Source organism: Rousettus aegyptiacus, unplaced genomic scaffold (assembly GCF_014176215.1).
Source record: "Rousettus aegyptiacus isolate mRouAeg1 unplaced genomic scaffold, mRouAeg1.p scaffold_m13_p_4, whole genome shotgun sequence".
Taxonomy (NCBI): Eukaryota; Metazoa; Chordata; class Mammalia; order Chiroptera; family Pteropodidae; genus Rousettus; species Rousettus aegyptiacus.
This window is the reverse complement of record NW_023416307.1, coordinates 140,541,401-140,556,559: the sequence shown is the minus strand read 5'-3', so window position 1 is coordinate 140,556,559 and position 15,159 is coordinate 140,541,401. Positions and strand designations below refer to the sequence as shown.

Sequence of the window (15,159 nt, the reverse complement as noted above, 5' to 3'; positions counted from 1 at the left end):
ATATATTTTTATAAATTAATAAGACTACCCAGAATTCAAACATCTAAAAAATCAAATATTTTCTTCTAGGTGTTATAAAATATATATTTATAAATATCATTTTTTTTCCTTCCCCGAAGGGGTGCTGGTTTGGTTATTTGTCTTTAATAAGTTTATTTATTTAAATTAGCTTCAAGTATACAGTACATTAGACATCTATAATGTTCATAAAACAATCCCCCCAATTGCTCCTTCCCTCTCCTGGCCTTCCACTTAACCATCATATTAATGCTAACTGCATTCCCTCTTCCATGCTCCCCGTGCCCAACTATCAACTACTAATTTGTACTTCTTGAACCCTTCACCCCATTCTCCCAACCTCCCAACACCCCTCTGATTAGTCTGTCACCAAATTATCCACTATATCATTACCATTTTAGCATAGGTAACTTTTTTTCCTTTTTCAAGGTTCTAAATTGTCATGACATTTATCATTTTAATACCTGTATAATGCCTGCCTCACCATGAATGGAGTTATATATTAGATCTATTGAAAGATTATTTTTGTGTTAAATATTTTGATATGCTCCCATTTTTGCTAATAATTTACCATAAATAATGTGGGATTGAAGTGATTATTTTGAGTTGATAAAATTTCCCTTTTGGATCATTTCCTTAAGATAAACTCCCAGAAGTGAAATTATTTGAGTCAGTTTTCATCTGGATTCTGTTCATGGTTTATATCACTAAAAGAGCCATTGCATAATATGATGGACAATGTCTTTGAAATGACAAAGAGTTGGTTTCATCTGTTCAGTTTATATTGACTCTGCATCCATAATATTAAAACCAAACTATGCAGAGCTGTTCCACATGGATAATGGCAGCTCCAGGAGGCTGAGCATCCCTCTCCTGGTTTTAGCCATAGTGGATCATAGTCACATGGCATCTGATAGAACCACTGGCTCAGTCTATTGGCTCCCTCCCTCGTCAGAGCAGAGCAAACCAGAGAAGCAGGATACTATTTTTGGTCGAAATGTATATATTAAAAAATCTGTTTATTTACAGTTCCTATAACATTTTCTTGGCAATAGTCCACCATTTTCTTTTTTCCTAAGAGGAGTCACTGGGGAAAAATGATGACTTTTATGTTTTGTTTTCCATTCAAAACACAACTGTGTGAAGAAATATGTACAAGATCATTTCTTCCTTGGAGGCACTGTTTGTTATAGCAAAAGCAAAAAATGAAAATAAAAAATAAATTAGAATTATTCTAAAATTTTATCAATCCATCACAAAATGATCAAATTTGGTACATCGATACACAAGAAAGGAGTAATTTACAAATCCTGATTTAATAAAAATCTCAAATATACGTTAGGTGAAAATGTCTGATCTCATCTGTATAAAACAAAAGTGAAAGATCTACACACACACACACTTGTTTAATTTAAAAAGTATGGAAGAATAATAAAAAGTCAATAATAGTCTTACTTCTAGGGAATAGTTCTGGAGCTGATGGTATGAAGAATTTTTACTTTTTATCTTACACACTTTTCTACTATTGCAATTTTTGTCCATGAGAATGATCATATTAAAAGTAGGTAATAAGCAAAGGGATTGTCCAGTAGGCATTGACTAATAATCCATTTTATATTAGGAGTTACAGAGTTTACAAAAGTAGCTGAGGCATAGTGTCTCTTCTGACCAGCTCAATCACCCAGTCACTTAAACTTTATGAATCTCAGTGGAGTATCCAGGAAGCATCATTGGTTTGAAGTCACATAAAACCAGGTTCAACTCGCAGTTATGGTACCACTTGGGGGACCTTGGGCCAGCAAATTACCTACTGAGTTTTCTCAACTACTAATAAGAATAACACTTATTGCACAGGTTTCTGAAATGGTTCTCATAGTTCCTTTCTCATGGCAAATGCTAGAAAAATACTATTAACTCCACATAAACCTTCAAAAAGATCAGAAAGCCTAGAATTAAGTTCATATTTTCCAAGGGTTCTGTGGATTACTAGGTGTGTGAGAATTGCACAAAACGAATATTCTGCAGTCACATAAGTCTGAGACTTGCCTTCCTACAATGGGTATTAGCCTCTTAAAAATTTCTGAGAAATTACAGCAAAGTAACCTGTTAATTCCAAATTTCCCAATAGTACTTGGTCCCCCTGTCAAAGGCCTCCTCATGCTCCATTATATTTACAACATAACCAACCACTCAAAGGATATGATATTTGCTGAATTCGGATCTCATTAAACAATGTTTACTACTACTATTACTACTATTATACTCTAACTTACTCAAATGTTCTGGAGATGACGAGTTTCTCAAATGAGAATTCTATTTGCATGTGATTTCTCTCAGGCTGTATAATATACCAAAGAGAAGCACTGAACACCAAACAGTGTCTACTGCAGCGAGATGAAAAAGTTAATAATCCACAGCTATCAGTAAAGGTCATTTTGTTAAAGAAATGTTCCTTAATTAAAATTATTCATGCCTGTAAGTAAATGAAAATGAATCTGCTAGTATTATATTTGAATTTTATCCTCTCCTCATCCTTGGACATCACGTTTATTTTTGTGAAGATTATTAATAATAACAGGATCCTTAAAGGCTTTGAAAACTTTACAAAGTGGTATTTCAAAGAAAGATTTGGCATTAGACACATCTATATTTATCTAATTTTGTCATTCAACCAATTAATGGTAGTAACTTACAATATAATAGTTTTATTTTTAGAGCATGTTACTTAACATTGGATATCAAATTTTTAATCTATAAAATGGGCATAATACTTATTTCACATGGTATCGTAGATTGTTTTCAAAAGTAGCTTCCATTATTTCCCATCCTGTATTACCCATCCACTTTTACAATATAACCAAAAAGCTCTTCTCATCAAGAGGTGGAGTCTGTTTTCTCACCCCTCAAATGTAGGCTGGCCTGGGGATTTACTTTGACCATAGATGGGGCAGAAGTGATATTATGCCAGTTCCAAGCCTAGGTCTCTTTAAGAGAGCCATGCATACTCTTTTGGAATCTCCCATTTTACAGCCATGTGAAAAGTCCCTGGCTAGCCTGCTGAATGATGAGTGATCATATAAAGGAAAGGCTAGTTGTCCCAGCTGAGGTACTCTGGCCTAGAGCCAGCCACACTCCCAACATGTGAGAAAGCCCAGCCTACATCCTCAGAGCCAACTACTTGAACTGCAGCTGACCACAGACTCATGAGTGAGCCCAGCCAAGACCAGAAGTTTGTGAGCAATAGTATCCCCACTGAATTTGGGGATACTTGTTATGTAGCAAAGCTAGCTGATACACATGACTATTTTGACAATTTAAAAAGTTAATATATTTGTGTTTCTTACTATAAGGTTTGATTAATATTTGTTAAACATGTATTCACTAACAACTAATAGATGAGTATGCTTTTTAATAAAAGTATAACAAAGACTTCATTCAAGAATATTGTGATTGCTTAATGCTGAAGGATATTAGTAGTTACACTATCATTAGAAACAAAATTACTTAATTATATTTGTTGACGATGATAATTAATAATGTTCCAGATTATTATGGTAACTTCCAAGTAGCCCACAAAAACTGATACACAGATGAAAGATATCCATCCAATTCCAAGGTCAAATCTGAATAATATATTTAAATATCATTTAGTCGTAAAGCTCACCTGCCTAGTCCAATGTCCAGCATGGAGTCATCCCTCTATCATTGTAGCCCAGTGATTATGAGCAAGGCTTCAGGAGTCAAAGTGTCTGAGTCTGAATTCCAGTTCCTTTGATAACTTTGCCTTGCATCGGTTTCCTCAATTGTAAAGGAGGATAACAGCCATATGCACTTCTTCTATTTACAGTGAGAATTAAGTGAGATTCCTTAGGTAAAGTACTTATAAGAGTAATTGGTACATAGACAGTATACAATGTTGGTTATTTTTCTCTGTTGAGTGATTTTGTTTTAAACATACTCATGGACACAGAGCATGTGTGGTAGTTCTGGGCATATGTGTCTAGCCATCCTAGTGCTTGGTGGTTCTCTCAGGCTTTTAGAAGCTGCAAACACAAAAACAAACATCAAAGAGAAGACTACAAAGTAACCAGTATCTAGAGATTCAGTGAAGAATTTCAATGGTGTGTTTTAGCAACTGCCATAAAACAGAACTTGAAATAAATAACACTGTATTAATTTAGAACCTGTGGCCAGCATATCTAGGCATGTCTACTTAGGGGCTCTCACCTGTTGTTTTGTGTGCAAAAGGAACCAACTCTTCATTACACAGGCCTGAAGGATAGAATCTGGAGGGACGGCTTTCTTCAATTTCATTTTGGCTATTCATGCATCAACGGGCCTGCCTGGACCTGTGACTTCACACAAATTCTCACCAAATAACCCAGGCTGATGACCTGAGGCTGGCACCTGGACCTAGACTTCAATTAAAAGTGAATAGAGAACTCATATGCACTAGATTATCCTTTTTACTAGAATCCCATAATTTTTTCTTTCCAGAATCACTATCGAATCAAGTAGAATTGATTACTAATATATAAATCAACCCCAACTTTCATGTAATTTGCTCTTGATTTCACTTTTAGATACTCCATTCTGTCAATTATCCTAATGTACACTTTCAGGTTTCTCTTCTCAATGGTCATATGGGGAAATCATTTAAGATGAAAGTTTCTCTCATTTATCTTATGCTGTAGTATATTTTTTTTTTCAAAAAACTTAAGTATTTCTTAAAGAAGACAAAATGGAAAAACAGAAAAAATTGCCTGTGTACAATTGATAGAAGTTTAATTTTAACAGAAGAATCATCAGACAGGTTGTCTCCTGTTTACCTAATTATACCAGTGGATGAATGAGTCAGGTCTTTTTAGATCAGTGGGTTGGATCTAGTCTAGTAATGGTTCTTGCTACTTTCTGTTCTCCATCTGAGCCCTTTACCTTCTCAGTTAAACATAGGCTTCTCCCAAATAAAACAAGAAAAAAATTCTTCCTTCCATAGTAAGGAAACTCCACACACACACAAAAATAAAACAGAACAAAAAAAGGAAATCAGAGCTAACTAAGATTTATCTTTTTCATAATGTGCAGTTCATTGAAGTTCCACAGGGAAATGTGAGGCACTGAGTTGGCTTGATTTTCCTCTGGGAATTACCCGGAAAAATTAACTGCTATCCAGGGACTTAGCTTTTGTCAACAACACACCAAATAAAATGTTCCAAACTCATTTGTCTGTTGGATGGAGTAGGGCTTCCTCTATCACCTTGACAAGACATAATATGCCACTTTAAATAAATCTGAATTGCTGTTCTCCATCTAAGCACTCTAGCTTGGTGAACCAACTAGCCAAGTAAGAGAAGTAAAAAAAGGTAAGACTTGGTCCAGGCAAAGCTAAGAAAGTCAAGCAAGGGAGAGAGAGCCATTTCCAGAAAAAGACAACATAAATTCCCATCTTTTCTCCTCTAAATAGTCACACAATTTTTAAAAAGCAGACCTTCATCTGTCACCCCAGCACTTCTTTCTCTTACTTTCCATTTCAGTCATTCCTAAAGTCACAAATGGGAGTGTTGGACAGAGCAGAGCAAAACATCCATGTGTGGGTGGGCCTGTAGACCTCTGCATGTCTCAGCTGCAGGGATGCCCACAGCTGCTCTGGGGCCAATGACACATAGGTAGGTGCTCAGGACGTGTTTGCTCAGCGAAAGGCTGAATGGCTGAAAACAGCAAAAGCTTCTCAGAAACCTGGGAACCTGATGGGGCAGGGGTCGGAATCCTTGGGAGTGAGTCACCCTCCTCTCACCAGTGAGGACTTTCCCCACCTCTCATCTGTATGGCAGTCCACATGGAAATGGAGGAGGGGGTAGAACCACTATTTGTGAGCTGCTTCTTGTGCAACCAGGTTTAAAATAAAAGCAGAGAGCCTCTCACACGGGGGACATGGAGAAGGCAGTGTCTGATTCATGAAATCAGCATCTAGGAAGATCAGGATGATACTTCTGTTTCCGACAAGCCACCCAGAGATGGCTACAGTTACAGTAGGTCGGGCCATAGAATGGCTTGTTATTGTTTAACATGTCTGGAAGAGCCATGGTGTCCCAGTTGCATTGTCAACAAGCCTGTGACACTGACCTGGCCCACAAGTTTCAGAAACATATAGTCAAAACATGAGGAACGGAAGGGCAGAGAGAGACTAAATCTGTACTAAATGGATTTTTCACTTTAATTTTCAGCGTTTTCCTCTTTGCCTGTACTGCATCTCAGCTCTAGAAGGTAAGTCCTCATCATCAATCCTGAGAGAGATGGAGCGCCGATACCCTACAAGACCTCCTTATGCTCAGCAGCTAGGAACTCCCTGGAGACAAAGCAAACAGCAGGGCTGTGGACACTGAGTCCTCTCCAGCTGCAGTCATCCCAGGATGGGGAAGTCATGGCGTAGGCCACAAGAAGCACTGATTCTTCTACTGTCCAGGTAGTAGATTCTTGTCTGTTTGAGAATCCAGGTAGGTCTGTTTCCTACCAATAACCATATATAACTGTATACTTGCCCTTCTATAGCCAGAACTAGGAGTGAGTGAGACGTATACTGCAGGCAGTAATTACAGGGGTGCGATGGAAATGGTCATTACTCTCTACTGGTGCTGGTTAATATTCCCTGACTAGGTTAGATTTTATGCCCCGGCACAAATAAGCATCAAAGACTATTCTTTTTGTGGTCCTTTATTTAAAATGTGTGCCTGTCCTCCTCTGCAGGAGAACATTACTCCTATCTGCTCACCAGAGAAGAACAGATGCCTAGGTGTCTGGGCATGGACCTGTTTTTAAAGATTTATCCCTTTTCTGTTAATCTATTATAGTAAAACTTTCATGTTATGTCTTCCGAGGTGCATCTGGGGCACCTGAGCCTTTTCTGAGATGACCAAGATGGAAGCGTCCATGAGGTATCTCTGCAGTGTCAAAAAAAGGAAGAATCTGAAGGAAATCTTCCCAGAGGCCACTTGTGGAATAACTCCTTGTTTGATGGCACTGCCCAGTGACCTCATGAGATGAAGCTGTGGGAGATGAAGGAACCAGAGCTAGTTCTTGATTATTCAAACCATGGATTATCTTGACCCCTGGAGTTTCTCCACCTGCCTCCTGGGTCCTAGGTCATTTTCACCAGCACCAGAGGGAAGGCAGAGAAAATGAAGGGAGATGAAATCCTCATGAACCAGTTCTGCCACCTGTTAGCAGCTCAGCTCGCAAATACATAAGGGGAGGCGGTTGCGGCTCTTCTGTGGGTTTCAATTCTTCATGCTATTCTTGTCCCCCCTGCTGCCAGGCAATATCGAGTGGGCTGCATGGAAATGATCTGTGGGATTAAAGAAGAAAGGGGGGGAGGAGCTCCCTCCAACAGTAGCTTCTTCAAAGAAAAGGAAAGAGAATTATATGCTCAGTGGCAGCATGCCACACAGAGTAGTCCAAATTTTATTAAACAAACTCCTGTTTGGAAGCATCTTATCCCCTTGGAACTAGAGGAAAAGGGATGCTGAGACCATATTTAGAGTAATTATAATGCAGAGGATGTGCCGATTGTCATAGCAGCACAAAGGAAATAGGAAATGAGAAAGTATTCTTAAAAGATTGTGTCGAGGACAGCAAAAGCAGAAACAAGCAAAGACTGCCTCGAAAACTGAAAGAATAATGCAAAGGAAGAAAAACAAATTAAGACCTGTAAGCCCACTGTCACCAACACAGGTAGGATGGCATGGAGCAGATGGAACCCTAGAGAAGAAGGAAATGTTCTTCTTCCTCTGAGCTTATAAAATAGGATGGGGTGGACTGTGGTCACCAATGTCCTGTTTTGCTTTGTGGTAGACACCGTGATGTGCCACTCAGATACTCCTGCAACATAGGGCTTGTCCCAGCTGCTGAGAGTGCGGGTGGCAGAGAACTTTCAGCTGTCAGACCCTTTGGGAATTGTTTCCACGACAGAAAGTCGCTTTGCCTTTCAGAGACAGCCCATACCCAATGACTGACCAGGTAGGAAGATAAAGGCATGGCCATCTTGGCCAACCCTGGATCAGCTCTGAAGGGTCATTCTAGACCCAGGGCTGCCTGTGTGTTTGGCTGCGGCTATCTCAAGGTTTGCATCACAGCTCGACTTTTCCCCTTCTCCAGTCCATCCCATAGATGTTGATCCCAAGAGTACTCCTTAATAAATCACTTGCATGGAGAATCTCATCTCCAGAGTCTTATTCCTTGGAAGCTCAAAATGCAAGGGTCACTACTTTTACTTCATCCTGCCTGGGATATATATAGCTTATCACTTTTTCTAAGCTGAAGATTCACTTTTGTTCATGAGGTTGGCATATATAAGAAAAGAAGCTATAACACACATTTGGAAGAAAGCCTTGTTGGGGAGGTGGGGGATGTAGGAGAAAAAAAGGCTTTCAATGAGCCCAAGAAAGTAGAATACAGAGATTTGATTTCAAATTTAATATTAAAAGAAGCAGTATTGAAGTAACCACAAGGAACATGGAGTACCAAAAAGTCACTACATTATTCAAAAAAATGTTTATGGCACCCGTATCAGGTTCAAGCATTAGGGCGGGAACAGTGAAGGGGGCAGCATGGTGTTTGCCTGGGAAAGGCCAGGGGCGTAGTCTGTATGAGTTCTCTGCCACAGCCGAATTCATTAACGGGAGAGTAACCTTTTTTTGGCTAAGCCAAAAACATGGTACTTTCTACTTGGGAGAACTGTTTGCGATACAATCTCAGAGAATGTTTGCCACCAGATAAAGATATCAATAGAAGAAAGACTGGGCTAAATTAATGATCGATCTGCACATACTCACCACTGAATGTCATTAGGCACCGCCTTTAGACCCTACATTTGAGAGAACTAAGCAAGAAACAGCTCAATCAATGAAGATTCATGAAACCAAGATCTTCCTGAATTGTCTTATAGGAATTTTCCATCAATCGAACTGCCCCCCAAATTAAGATAGAGCCCAAAATAGAATAGTATGTAGCTATTTTTAAAAACAAGGTGAATACACACACGTACACATACACACACATGCGCACACACACACACGTAAAATCTATCACAGTTTAATATTAAAAGGAAAAAGACACTTGTAGAACAGTGCATGTGGCAGTATAACTCCATCGTAATCAGCAAATACATATATAGTATCAGGTACTACATCTGATAATTGCACAATTACTAACTCATTCAATACACAAACACCTTTTGAGAAATGTACAATGATAGTCCCCATTTTCCAGGTGAAGATGCTGAAGCAAAGAAAAATTAATTAATTTGCTCAAGGTCATAATCCTGGTTAAGCCAGGATTTGAACTGATAAAGAATCCACGCTAACCACTATGTTGGGCTTTCTCTCACTTTGCTATCATGCCTGCACACATAAAAAGCATATAGCAGTCAATTTACCTCCCTTCTCATCGCCACATTGAAGTTGGCCCCTGCAAAGAGGAAATGCAGTGACTCCACCTGACATTTGGATGATGTCCTAGGGTTTTCCATGTGTTTTTCAGAGGTGTGGCTGTCCTGACAGTGCTTCACAAAATTTTCAGTGCTCCTTCTTTAAAAGTAGTAGGATTGTCCTTCTTCACCCTCTGAAGTTAGGTGTGGGCATGTGATCACTCTGGCTAGTGAATCCTGAGCAGAACTTAGGTGAATTATAAGGTGCCTTGCATCCTACCTCCATCTTCCTGGGTCAGTGAGTAAATAGGAAAAGCAGATCCCTCCACTGACCCACACTAAACATGTAGAGCAAATGAACAATTCGTCTTTTTAAGCCTCTGAAATGGGACTTATTTATTACTGCAGCATTACCAAACCCGTCCTCGCCACTATAGTTGCTTATCCTCCTTCAACGGAGAAGTTTAATGACTTGTCCATGGTCACATACCAGTAAGATGAGAAGCCCTTTGGCAAGCAGAAATTGAGGGGTGGATCATTTTAGAGAGAGAGAACAACTCTAGCAAAGTTAAGAAGGCAAAAAAGTATATTTGAGCAATTGCAAATATTATGTATGTGGGTATGTTAAATGGCTGAATGGGGTAAAATCAGAGTGCTGTATGCCACATGAATAAAGAGTCCATTTTGAACTCATTAAATATGTTTATGGAAAGTCAGTAAAAGAGCTGGTGCAAAGGACCAGAAGTTTCAGAGAAGACTGAGGGTGAGCACAGATGCAGCATATGTCATGGTCAAGGCCGGGATATCAACAAGATTTTCCTACCAACCTGCCCAGTCCCTGATGTAGCATGGTCCTTTTGTTGACACACAGGTTGAGATTATGACTTGATTTCATGGGAACCAGCTGGACGGACCATTCCCATGCAATCCGCTTTCACCTTTGGTTCCTTGGCCACTATCAGAAAATGCAAGGTCTTCCCAGAGAGAGCTGGAACTTCCCCAACTTTATTTTTAAAAAGAAGGAAACAAAAGCTTCCAAGGAAATGTTTATCCAGTAGTGATCCTGACTGAATAACCAGCAAGCCATCTAAACTAAACTGGCTGATCCACCAGCAGAAATGGGACAAGGCCATAGCAGACAATTCAGCTAGAGCATCTCGAGACAGTATTGAGAGGAACAAGCCCTGTAGACTAAGGATCAGCCAATCAGATATCGCCATGCCTTACAGTTGGAAGAGCCCAAAGAGCTGGCACTAAGATTTGCCTGGCAAAGTGTTGAAAAGTAAGAACAGAGGTGTTTTGTTTTGTTTTGTTTTCATGAGAAATTCTGCTGCAGGTAACAGGAAAAGTGGGTGTCCCAGCTCTACACAAATAAGCACAGGGATACGAAATAGAAGCCAGGTTGTTCTTTTGAGCCAGTACCGATGACTATCAGGCTGTAGAGTGGTAGAAGTCTTCCTGCATTGAATAAGCAGTATTTTAGGAATTTTGGAATCTGGGATTGATTTCACTGCTGCAACAGGTTAGAAGCCTCAGGCACCCATGGATCCACACAGCCAAAGCCCTTCCATGTTGGACCAGGCCTTTGAAAAATGGCTGTGCTTTCATTCCTGATCTGTATCCTACAGCCCCTGTTGGGGCCCTACCATGACTCTCTCTGCTCCTTAGGTATCCAACTCCTGTATCCTTGTTGACCCCTTCTTCACTTATCTAGAATGTGCGAGAGCTTATCCTTCGTCTGAACTGATCTGGCCCCAGGAACTTGGTGCTGCAACTGCTCAAATCTGGCTTTGCCAACAATGGGAGATTCCAGCTGCCACTGTTGCAACTTACTCAACAGAGAGACGGCTGTGGCATTAATGCCATCCTGCATCAAGCCAGTGTTTACTCTGATGTTACAGGTGTGATTTGAACTGCTATCCTCTTCCCAATGAAGTGAGGGAAGCCCATAGCCTTGTTCATTTCCCTTTCCCAGATACTGACCTTTCCTAACCTCCTTCCACTTCTAAAATGTGCTGCTGAAGTCTCAGCATGCCTTGGAACTAAGCATGACCAGAATATAAAAGATCTCAGAATAGAGTTGCTCCGATTTAACTGGTATAAAAAAACTGAAGACAGAATTGTTTTCGCGTGTCATTTTTAATCCATGCTGCAGAATGCCCATGTAGAGAAACACGGGGTGTAAATTAGGAAATCTCAGTTCTTGCATTGTTTTGGGTAAACACAATGGAAAAGTGAAATGGGAAATAGAGAGCTAATTGACGTAGAAGAGAGAAAAACAGCAATCTTTTGCTGCTAATGTTCTGTGGGTGAACACCACATGCAATATGCAATAGGAAGGGAAAGAACCAGCCCACTGGGGCAATAACGATGCCCCCGGTATGAGAACCCTGAATGGGGGGGTATAGGAGGGGGAACCTTTATGGAGGCCTAGTGGGGCTTTAAAGTGGACAATGCCATCACCAAAGACAGAATTTGATTTTTCTCCAGGCTGGGGATTCTCTTTCTGGTGGCACTTGGCCAGGAAACATATTTTCCCATCTCAATGACAGGACTTCCTGGGGGAAAATAAATAGCTCTTCCCACCAGGAACAAAAGCAAAAGGAAATGTAGTTATGCAGTAAACCAGGTGACGAGAGAGCAACCAAAGAAGTTCTCTTTTGCAGGTGAGAACGTGAGTATGCATGGGGAGGGGGAGGGGCGGGGAGCAAAGGAGAAAGAGGGCGTGAACTTGAGAGTTTAGAAGGGGAAGGTGCAATCATGGGACACGGGTTATATGGAGATGGGTTTGAAATCTTAGATAATGTGTGAGAAAAATAAAATCAGCAAGAAATAAATGGGTTGGACACAGAAGAGGGTCTGACTACAAAGCTGTCGCCAAGTCCTGAGTGAGAATGCATTAGGGGCTAACTATGTCATTTGGCTATGGTGTAAAATGGATCTCATTAACTGCTAGATTGGTAAATACTGTATGTACTGATTTATTAAATAAATTGTTTTGTTTAAATTTTCAACTCAAGAGCCTTTGTCAGTTCCAGAAATACTTTTATTCTTAGGTTCATTAACCTTCAGATTGCTACTCTAGTTCCAGACAATGATTGATATTAGTAATAATACAGTAATAAAAATGATTAATTGCATTAGCCCTTCTTTTGGACTCTATGCTTTATACACATCACTTCATCTTTTTCCACCCTCAGAGCTGCCCAGAAAGGTGGAAAACAGTATCATATCATTTTCTTTCACAAATGAAGAAATCAAGGCTCAGAGAAGTTTGCAGGTCAGTTGTAGACTCAGAGATGCTGACTGCAGAGCGTGAGCTCATAAATATTATGGAATATCATCTCATGCTGTGCAGAAGTAATAGGTTTTATGTCTATTCTTCCCTACTAGACTGTGAAGAAGAAAGTTTCATGTGATACAAATAGGTTCTCATATATATATTTTATTTAGCCTTGGTATTCAAAACAACTTCCCTGTTATAACTACACATTCAATATTATACTTTTTAAACCATGAAATCTACACCTAAAATTATGTTTGTTAACACAATTTACTGCAATCTTAAAGGACTGACATTAAGTTACTTCTTTCTAAAAGAATTTCTATAAGCACAAAAAGAGCAATAAAAAGGACAAACAAATGCCAACGAAAACAGAAACTGTTAATTATCTCACCTTCTAACCTTTCTCTACTTTTTTCTCACTCTCTTAAAAGTAAAAGAAGTGCTCAGAATGTTCCTTACATAGAGTAAAAAATAATAATAACTCCTCCCAACAGCTATTCTCTTCAGCAGCTTGACAAACATAACATGGACGTTACCTATATTAATCTAATAATATATTCTTGAAGTTATAAAAGAATGGATTTTCATGCTGGATTGCGACATGTAGGTGGTAAACTGGTGTCTAATTTCTAAATTACAGCTCTCATTCATCAAACACACTCTGGCCTGGGCCTTGCTTCTCTTCCATGTCTCTGGTTGGGGAGGGGTAGTAGGAGAAGTAGGGTCTGGGGTTTTAAATAAGAAACATTGGTTAAGTTTTGGGGTAGAGAAGAGAATAAACACTTAGAAGATAAGGAGTTTATGGAATACTCCTAGAGGGAAAGAATGTGATAAATGAAACAACCCCAGTGCATTCTGCTTTTTTTGTTTGTTTGTTTAGCACAAATATCATTATATCCTGTGAATCCAGAACCATTCCACATTAAAATAGAACATTCTATCTTAGCAAACAGTAATGGCAACCACTCATTCAACAGCTATTTATTGGGAACCTACTATGTGCCAGGCACCAATTAAGGATCTGTGGATGCAGAAATAAATACAACAGAGTGAGCCCCTGCCTTTACGAGACTGCTGACATTATACAAGCAGGGTGAGGACCACATCTCTATTTGACAAATGGTTCCCATGTCTAAATCTTAGACAAAAAGGTATCATGGAAATGAAAGAAAGAGTTCAAAGTTGATGGAGTTTCAGTCCAGGCTCAGCAGCATGATTCTGGACAGATGACCTAACCACTCTGAGATTCTGTGAACTAACTTATTTACAAAATGAAAACAAGACCTTACAATCTTTCATGTATCTTCTTTAGTCTTTACCTGTTAGTTATAAAATAAAGAGAGATGATGCTTTCTTGTTTTGGCATGAAAATCTTCAGAACAATCAGTATAGGATGCTTAACACTATAGATACAGGATTCTTACACTGTCCAGCACACAGTTCTTACTTCCTAGCGGCAAAGATCACCCACCATCCCATTTCACTGGCCACTCCAGGACTTGGAGCTGCTCAAGAAATTACCCAATCATGCTAACACGGTACCAGATTCTCAACCAGACTATCCTAGCAGGTGTCTTTTTCCACTATCAGTAGAAACATGGTGAAAAAGATAAACAGCTCTTTATAAATTGATACCAAATGCATTAAGGAACTATTCAAAGAAAAGGCTCATGTTATTTTGGTTCTTCAGCAAAGATGAGACACATAGACGTTGAAATTATGTAATTTTAGGAGATGAAGAGGATCAAGGACAAGTTTTGTCTTTTCCCTTGAAAAATAAACAACACCTGGGAAAAAAAGACTTTTTTTTTTTAACAAAAATAGTCAAAAAAAAAAAAAAAGAAAAAGTAAATCCTGGGTTTTCGTTATTTTATGATTTCCTTGACCTTTAATAACTTTCTTAAAAGTAAAAAAAAAAAAATAGCATGGAATTAGTCCCTCAAGAGAAATAATTTTTCCTAGTTCCTCTGGGGTAAAAAGTTAATTCACACCTGGACCCTTCCTCAGGTTATCCCTTTTGCATTTCGCAGATCATGACTCCACCTTACCTGAGATCCAGAGACGGGGAGAGGGGATGGATGGGACCAAGAAGGCTGGGAAGGGCCCGTGCCCCAGGCAGCTTTGTTGGCCCCTGTTCTCCCCTGGCTGCACTGGTGTTCTTAGAAATGCAGAACAGCAGGCCTCACATGAGGCCTCCTGTATAAGGACCTGCATTTTCACAAGACCCAGGTGACGTGTTTCATACGAAGGTTTGATTCTCTCTGCCTTGCCTGCGGGAGCACTCCAGGGTCTGGGGTAGTGGCCAATGGGAAAAACGAAACTAAGCTATTCCTCACTCTCCTTTTTCCTCACTTCAGCCCTTGTTTCACTCTTTCATTCAGTCACTTGCTCTTTCAACAAATGTTTTAAGAGCCTCTTATGTGCCAGGCACGTG

General features: G+C 39.6%; 1 protein-coding gene across 7 annotated transcripts in view; it reads right to left on the bottom strand.

Annotated features, from left to right (window-relative positions):
- LRRC3B (leucine rich repeat containing 3B) overlaps window positions 1-15,159 on the bottom strand; it is an 80,245-nt gene that overhangs the window by 15,500 nt on the left and 49,586 nt on the right. The window contains exon 1 of one of the 7 annotated variants that reach the window (XM_016149564.2): window positions 3,683-14,526. The exons of the other annotated variants lie outside the window; for them this stretch is intronic. The gene's annotated coding sequence lies outside the window, so the exon portion shown is untranslated. Of the gene's footprint in view, window positions 1-3,682; window positions 14,527-15,159 lie in introns of those variants that run through there. 7 annotated transcript variants of the gene reach the window in all.